The sequence below is a fragment of the Cebus imitator genome, unplaced genomic scaffold (assembly GCF_001604975.1).
Source record: "Cebus imitator isolate Cc_AM_T3 unplaced genomic scaffold, Cebus_imitator-1.0 Scaffold112, whole genome shotgun sequence".
Lineage (NCBI taxonomy): Eukaryota > Metazoa > Chordata > Mammalia > Primates > Cebidae > Cebus > Cebus imitator.
In genome coordinates this window covers 452,823-461,567 of record NW_016107427.1, presented here as the reverse complement: position 1 = coordinate 461,567, position 8,745 = coordinate 452,823, and the positions used below count along the sequence as shown (strand labels likewise).

Here is an 8,745-nt window from a genome sequence, read left to right as displayed (position 1 = left end):
AAAAAAATCAGCACCAGCTAGGCACAGTGGCTCACACCTGTAATCCCAGGACTTTGGGAGGCTGAGGAGGGCAGATCATTTGAGCTCAGGATTTTAGGATCAGCCTGGATAACTTGGTGAAACCCCATCTCTACTAAAAATACAAAAATTAGGGCCAGGTGTGGTGGCTCATGCCAGCAATCCTGCAAGGCCGATGCCCATGGATAACTTGAGACCAGAAGTTCCAGACCAGCCTGGGCAACATGGCAAAACTCTGTCTCTACTAAAAATACAAAAATTAGCTGGATGTGGTGGCAAGTACCTGTAATCCCAGCTGCTTGGGAGGCTGAGGCAGGGAGAACCCAAGGCTGCAGTGACCTGAAATTGCACCACTACACTCCATGAGACCCTGTCTAAAAAAAGTAATAATAATAATAAAAATAAGAAAATCAGCACCAGAACAAATACTACACAAGCCCACTTGTATCAGGAACTTAGAACAGTCAAACTCATAGAAGCAGAGAGTAAAATGGTGGTTATTCGGGACTTGGATGGAGGGAGAATCTGGAAGGTGTTGATCCAAGGGGATATAGTTTCAGTTATACAAGGTGAATAACTCCTAGAGAGCTGCTGTACAGCATAGTGTATATAGTTAACAATACTGTATTGTACATTTAAAAATTTGTTAAGAGAGTAGATCTTTATGTTAAATGTTCTCATCACAAACAGAGAAAAAGAAGAAACTTTTAGAGTTGATGGTTATGTTTGTGGGATGGTTTCATGGGATATACTTATCTTTAAACTCATCAAGATTTATGCATTAAATATGCACAAGTTCTTACAGGTTAATCACATGTTAGTTTAAAAAAAGAAATATTAGTGATTTCAATTTTAATATCCTAAAACTTTAAACATGCTTCATTGCCAGCTATTCTGTACCTAATTCCTTTCTTTCACCGCTTAAGTTTAAACTTTACTTTCTCTTTGAGGCTCTGCCTTCTACTAAAGCTCCTTCCTCCCCTGCCCTCACATAATAAAGTGCCTGTGCTCTGTATCCTTTTAAAACTCATTGTATCACTTTTGTAGGATCATAGTTATTTGTTTCATGATTATTTGTTTGCTTGTCTTTTCTATACCATTTTAAAGGGAACATTTCAAGAGGAAGGTTTGATCTGTTCATCTATCTCCAGCACCTTGTACATTTTAGGCACTTTAATGAATGCTACTGAATAATAAAAGGGAAAAACCTCGCATGGTGTTTATTCTGTTTCAAATAAAGAATCCTCTGTAAATGGATTAATACTTAGCTATTTTTACAGCAGTTTTTCTAATTCAGTGAACCCATCAGCAGGATGGATCTGTGCCTCAGGGAGGCATTGAATCAGAATGTGGTCTTTGTTGCTTTAAGTGACCAGAAAGAAAAAACTTAGAGGAGACTGAGATGAGTGCACTGTTGCTTCTGTCCTCTTGTAGTAGTCCAGGCTAAGCTGAAGAGGTCTCACTGGTGTGGAACTCGACCTACATCTAATCTAGTAGTTTGTTAGGGGCCCATGAGGGCATAATCCACTGACGGCCTCATTGCTTGTACTGTGGGTCCACACTGCTCTCAAGCTGAGGCTGCGCTTCCTATAGCAGGAATACTAGGGCTCTTTCCCAGGAGTCCTGATGGGAACTTTGGCTCAAGGACTCCCCATTGGCCAGAACTTTCTTAGTGCTGCCTTTAGTCTAAGAGTTTTTCTGTCCGACCTGCTGCCTTTTCCTCTTACCCTGGCAAAAATCCACTGGTTGTCTCCCCATTTTCCCTCAAGGGCGTTTTCCCACATAAATCTGTTTCCCATGAAATCACGTGATAGCATCTGCTTTTCAGAGGATGTGAACTGCCATAGGGGGTCACTGATTTAAATCCACCTTAGAAGGGCTGATTTATCTGGCGTTGTCAGTTTAGATGTTTGTCTTCCTTATTAATAGTCTGCTCATCGAGGTTGTACCTGGCACATGGTTGTTGGTCAAGGTGTATTGAATGCTTCACTGTTCTCAGGATTCTGTTGCCTGTGTCTGACTCTGGTTTAGTTACCCATCATGAAGCTTCATGAGAGCAGGGGCCAAACCTGCCTTGTTCCTCTGAGTTTCAGGCACCAGAGCAGGCTTATGCATTGTCCATGTCTAACTCCTCTAGCTGGCTGACTCTCCCTCTGTGTGACTCAGCACCATCTGCTCTTCTTTAGGAGCACTTATTTTAAGGAATGCAATAAACAATTGCAATAAGTAATTATCCAAAGTATTAATACCATTGATAATTCTGTGTCTTATGTTGGTCTTCCCTACTTGGAGCAGTCCAACAGACCTTTAAGAGAGCAGCGTTGCTGTTCTGCTCTGCACTGGCCAGGCCTGTAAACTGCCTTGACCTCTCACACCTGGCACTTGATGACAGGGACTAAGAAACATGCTGTCTCAAGGACACCTGTCTATAGGGAGAGCATACCTGCCTTTTTTCCTAGGGCAGGACTTCAGCAAAGGTGTATAGGGGGTGTGTGTGTGTGTCAGGGTTGTGCAGTTCAAGACAGCCTCTCTCGGCCATTTAGTTCCCTTCTCCTGTTTGACCTTTAGTCTCACAAAGTGGATTGAATGTACATCCAGGACTTAGAAGTTGGAAAAGAGATTCAGAGATGGGGGCACTGGTCTGCTGGAGTGCAGAGTCTGTCTGATGATGTGTCCTCTTGGAAATGAGCATGAAGGAGTGGAGTCACCCCTGTGCCTGGTGTCCCCTTTCATGTAGTGTGTCCTTAGTGACCATTAGCCATGTGTAGCCGCTTCTCTCATCATCGGGGCAGGGCAAGGACCAGGATAAGTGTCTTTAGAAAGTTGAAAAAAAAAAGTTCAAGAGCTGCAGTTTTGTTTTTCAAATCCCATATTTAATCTTTTAACGTATTATTAATGTATTATTTTGTCTGACGTGATACACATTTATTTACCATAAAAGTGAATTCAGGCCGGGTATGGTGGCTCACGTCTGTAATTTCAGCACTTTAGGAAGCCAAGGTGGGTGAATCACCTGAGGTCAGGAGTTTGAGACCAGCCTGGCCAACATGATGAAACCCCGTCTCTACTAAAAATACAAAAAAATTGGCTGGGTACGGTGGCTCAACCCTGTAATCCCAGTATTTTGGGAGGCTGAGATGGGCAGATCACCTGAGGTTGAGAGTTTGAGACCAGCCTGATCAACATGGAGAAGCCTCATCTTTACTAAAAATACAAAATTTGTCAGGTATGGTGGTGCATGCCTGTAATCCCAGCTACTCGGGAGGCTGAGGCAGGAGAATTGCTTGAACCCGGGAGGCGGAGGTTGCAGTGAGCCAAGATTGCGCCATTGCACTCCAGCCTGGGCAACAAGAGCAAAACTCAGTCTAAAAATAAAAGTTAGCCAGGCATGGTGGTGGGTACCTGTATTCCCAGATACTCAGGAGGCCAAGGCAGGAGAATAGCTTTAATCTGGGAGGCAGAGATCACAGCAAGCTGAGATTGCAGTGATCACGCCCGGCTAATTTTTATATTTTTAGTACAGATAGGGTTTTGCCATATTGGCCAGGCTGGCCTCAAACTCCTGACCTTGTGATCCACCCACCTTGGCCTCCCAAATTGCTGGGATTATAGGCATAAGCCACTGTGCCCGGCCTTTACAGATTTTTTAAGAGCAGTTTTACGTTCACAGCAAAATTGAGAGAAAGGTGCAGAACTATCCCATATTCCTCCTACCCTTATACGTGTATAGCCTCCTCCACTATCAGCTTCCCAGTAAATCTTTTTTCTTTTTTCTTTTTAAATATAAAGACGAGGTTTCACCATGTTGGTCAGGCTGGTTTCGAACTCCCGACCTCAGGTGATCTGCCCGCCTTGGCCTCCAAAGTGCATGGCTGAGCCATTGCGCCCAGCCCCAGTAAGTCTTTTAAGACTAATTTTTGCTGTGCAGTGAGCTTGCTTCTGGGTAGGACTAACATAATCCTTGTGGTCCAGTCATTACACCATTAAATTAGCTGGCATTTTCATATTGCACTTGCCTGTTAAAAAGACTAGGAAATCATAAACTGCTTGGCAAGGAAAAAACTGTATAATCAGTGAAGACACATCACTTTAAAATAACTGTTACTTCTAATGTGTATTGGCAAATAATCACTTAGAGTAACGTACCCAAGGGTTTCCCTTCCCTTTTGACACAGGAAATGTATGAACTCTGTTCTTTTTTTTTTTTTTTTTTTTTTTTTTTGAGACAGAGTCTCTCTGTTGCTGAGGCTGGAGTGCAATGGCGCGATCCCGGCTCACTGCGACCTCCGTCTCCCAGGTCCTGGTTCAAGCAATTCTACTGCCTCAGCCCTCCGAGTAGCTGGGATTACAGGCACGTGCCACCCGGGCAGCCTCTGTTCTTAAGATTTCCTATGTTCTTGAAGGCAGCAGCTAAAATTATAGCAGGGGGACAGTGATCATGTGGGGTTTTCCTTTTAGACTTTGTATTAATCAGTTGTAAGGAAAGAATAGAAATCCTGTGTTGTCTTCTTTGTACAGTGAACTGTTCATAATTTAAGAGTACCGTTTTGGAAATAACAGAAAAAGAACTTTTACACCCTTTCAGATTTCAGAACTTTTTCTGCAGTATCTTTAGTAAAGGAACTTTAAATTAAGTCTCTGAAGCAAAAGGACACAATTGTTGGTATGTTGAAGCCCTAACTTCAATATCTCCTTAAGGTGGATTATATTGGTGGATTATAATGGTGGATTCAATATCTCCTTAAGGTGGAATATAATGGTGGATTATATTTGAAGATAGCACCTTAAGGAGATATTTAAGGTCAAATGAGGTCAAGGGGGTGGGCCCTCATCCAGTTGGACTGGTATCTTTATAAGAATAGGAAGAGACACCAGCGATATGTGTGCATAGAAAGGTCATGTGAAGACAGTGAGAAGGCAGCTGTCTGCAAGCCAAGGAGAGAGGCTTCATCAGAAGTGAACCCTCCGGCACCTTGATCTTGAGCTTTCAGTCTCCAGAACTGTGAGAAAATAAATGTCTGTTGTTGAAGCCGCCCACTCTGGTATTCTGTTACAGCAGCCTGAACAGACTGGCACTCAGTGTGTCATCCTATTGTTTAACAACATTCAACAGACTGGGTGCCAAGAGGCTCACAGTCGAGTGGAGGCTGAAAGACATGTAAACAGTGGCAATATCATGAAATGTGTGCAGTACCCAGTCAGTCCAAGGGAAGGGATCATCAGCACTGGGCGAGCAGGGCCAATAGTGGAAGTAGTTTCCTTGAGCTTTGTTTTGAAGGGGGTGTGAAGGGAGTGGAGGAGGAGGAGCAGGGATGGATGTGGAGACAAAGGAAGGTAAACCAAAGTTGAGTGGACCAAGGAATTTCAGGCAGTGTTCCACGGGTAGATGAGGAAAGGCAGGGGTGAACTTACAGCAGGGCTCACTCATCCTAGTAAGGAATTTGGACTCGATTCTCTGGGGTCTAGACAAACTGGCTGAAACAAACTCAGATGCCTCCCTATAGCTGGTTGGGTGTTGTGGATGTGTGAGCTGACCAAGAGTAAGGTAGGAGGGGGTGCTGGTACCTGTGGCCTCCAGAATGGCACTGTTTAGAACTTTCCGCAGTGATGGGAAGGCTCTGTGGTGTCCAGCATGGTAGTCACCAGCCACATGTGGCTGTTGAACCACTTGAATGTGACTAGTGGGACTAAGGAACTGAAGGAACTGATTGTTCAATTTAATTTACTTTCATTTAATTAAAATGTAACCACATATGGCTAATGGCTACTGTATTGGACGACAGCAAAGTGTATGCTCTGCTTAAAGGCTTCCTATTAGCAAGAAATTCCATGAAAATATATTTTATTCCTACCACTGCTCTTGATAAAGGGGAGAAAATGAGCAAGTTGAAAATATGTGTATACATTCAAGAACTCAGTAAATCTTAAACCAGAAATAGCCAATTTTCTATTTTTAAGAAAAGGCTATGGGGCAGGAGTTTGAGACTACCCTGGGCAACATAGTGAGACACTGTCTCCACAAATAAAAAAAATTTAGCAATGTGTGTTGGTTCATGCCTGTTATCCCAGGTATTCGAGAGGCAGAGGTGGGAGGATTGCTTGAGATTGAGGCTGCAGTGAAATGTGATTATGCCACTGTACTTCAGCCTGGGTGCCACAGTGAGACCCTGTCTCAGGGGAAAAAAAAAAAGGAAGGCTATGGGGGTGGTTTTTCTTGGGTGCTTTATTTATTTTTATTTTATTTTATGTATTTTATTTATTTTTTTTAAGATGGGGTTTCACCATAATGGCCAGGCTGGTCTTGAACTCCTGACCTCAGGTGATCCACCCACCTCGGCCTCCCAAAGTGCTAGGATTACAGGCATAGCCACCGCACCCAGCCTATTTTTATTTTATTTTATTTTGGAAACAAGAGTCTGGCTCTGTCGCCCAGTCTGGAGTGCAGTGGTGCAGTCTCAGCTAACTGCAACCTCCACCTCCTGGGTTCAAGAAATTCTGCCTCAGCCTCCCGAGTAGCCGGGATCACAAGCGTGCGCCACTACACCCAGCTAAATTTTGTATCTTTAGTAGAGACAGGGTTTCACCATGTTAGCCAGGCTGGTTTCAAACTCCTGACCTCAGGTGATCTGCCCACTTCGGCTTTTCGGAGTGCTGGTATTACAGGCATAAGCCACCGAACCTGGCCAGGTGCTTTATTTTAAACAGGTCTTAAAAAATGATGGAGCCAGCAGTCCCTCTGCCCCTACCTTTTTTAAAAAAAGATACAATTAAAACATTCCTTCATAATCTCTTTTGTCTCTGTCTCCCTCTTTGATTTAGAAAGCTTGTTCTGCAGTATGTGAAAAGTAGATTCGAGGAGGCTGAAATTGGGGGACAGAAAAGTTAGCTCAAAGAACCCACTGCGATAATCCAGAGCAAGAGATTTTGCTGGTCTGAATAGAGCTGAGCCAATAGGATGGAGAGGACAATCAGAAGTAGAGCCAGCAGGCCGGGCGTGATGACTCATGCCTGTAACCTCAGTACTTGGGGAGGCTGAGACGGGTGGATCACAAGGTCAAGAGATTGACCAACCTGGCCACCATGGTGAAACCTCATCTCTGCTAAAGATACAAAAAAAATTAGCTGGACGTGGTGGCACAGGGGCGCACGCCTGTAATCTCAGCTACTTAGGAATCTGAGGCAGGAGAATTGCTTGAACCCAGGAGGCAGAGGTTGCAGTGAGCTGAGGTCATACCATTGCACTCCATCCAGCCTGGTGACAGATTGAGACTGTCTCAAAAAACAAAACAAAAGTACATAAATTAACTGGGCGTGGTGGTGTGCACCTGAAGTCCCAGCTACTCAGGAGGCTGAGGCAGGAGAATCATTTGAACTCAGGAGGTGGAGGTTGCAGTGAACCGAGATCATGCCACTGCACTCCAGCCTGGTGACAGAGGGAGACTCTGTCTCAAAAAAAAAAAAGTAGAGCCAGCAGACTTTGTGTGAAGTGCACAGTAAAGGAGGGCCTAGGGTGACTCTGGAGCTTCTGAAACACATTTCTGGGAGATGATGGTGCTGCTCACAACCATGTGGAACACTCAAGGAGTGTGATGCTGCTCTGGGAGATCTGAGTGGTGGTACCCAGAGTGCATTTGGATATATAAATCTAGTACTTTCTAGAAATGTCTAGGCTAGAAATGTGGACGTCACTGGCATATAGGTAACAACTGGAGTGAACATGATTACCCCAAAAGGAGAAATGAATAATGCAAAGAGATCCTAGGAAAACACTCTGAGGAGCCCAAATCCATAAGGGAAAGGCAGAGAAGGGAGATACTACAGGGAAGACTGAAGAAGGTGTCCACAAGAAGGAGAAAGGACAAGTGTGTGGGCATCTGTGCAGCTGAGGCAGGAGAAGGTTTCAAGAAAAAGTGTGTTTGGAGGATTTTCTGGGTCAGTATTCATGACCAATCCTCAGGTAAAGAGGACTACTTCCCCGAATCTCACTCAGATGGTTGAAGAGGGTTTTTTTGTTTGTTTTTGTTTTTTCCTAAAGAGATAGGATCCCACTATATTGCTTAGACCGGTCTTGAACTCCTGGACATGGGGTTAAGTGATCATTTTGCCTCAGCTTCCCAAGTAGCTGGAACTATAGCTATATGCCACCACATCTAGCTAGGTTTTCAAAATTGAAAAGAAATTCATAGTCTAGATTCTGGGAAATCCAAACAGTGAGGATTAGCTGATTTGGGAAGACAGGAATGGAGCAGATCTGAAGCAGATGGGCATGCATCCTTTGAACTAACTTGTGTAGGAGGATAGGAGGGGGTAATGAGGAAAGGATATAGTTTTCATTGTTTTTCCAAAGTCTGCTAATGTATTCCCATAGAAGATACCACCAGTTGTTTGGGGAAGTAAGCACTCAGAGAGCAGCCCTACCTCTGCCTCAGCCAGAGACACTTCTCTACTTCTCCTAAGAATTCAGTTGAACAGATGATGTGCAGCTGAAAGGATGGAAAAGCATTGAAGTGGATGATATCTAAGGTCTCCTTTCAGTTGCAAGGCTAGTCGTCTGTGAATGTTTAATAAGAATTATATAACCATGTGGCTTTAGCTTACCAATTGATGTTTAAAAGCATTCTTCCATTAAATACTTGCTATTTTAAAGGTTTGTTATCTATTTACTTACAAACTTGTTAGCCAAGAGCTATATTTCCTTGTCTTTTTTTCTTTCTTTTTTTTTTTTTT

The 8,745-nt window shown here is 43.6% G+C and overlaps 1 protein-coding gene across 4 annotated transcripts in view; it reads left to right on the top strand.

Moving 5' to 3' along the window:
- DIP2A (disco interacting protein 2 homolog A) overlaps positions 1-8,745 on the top strand; it is a 120,886-nt gene that overhangs the window by 8,457 nt on the left and 103,684 nt on the right. The window lies entirely within an intron of this gene.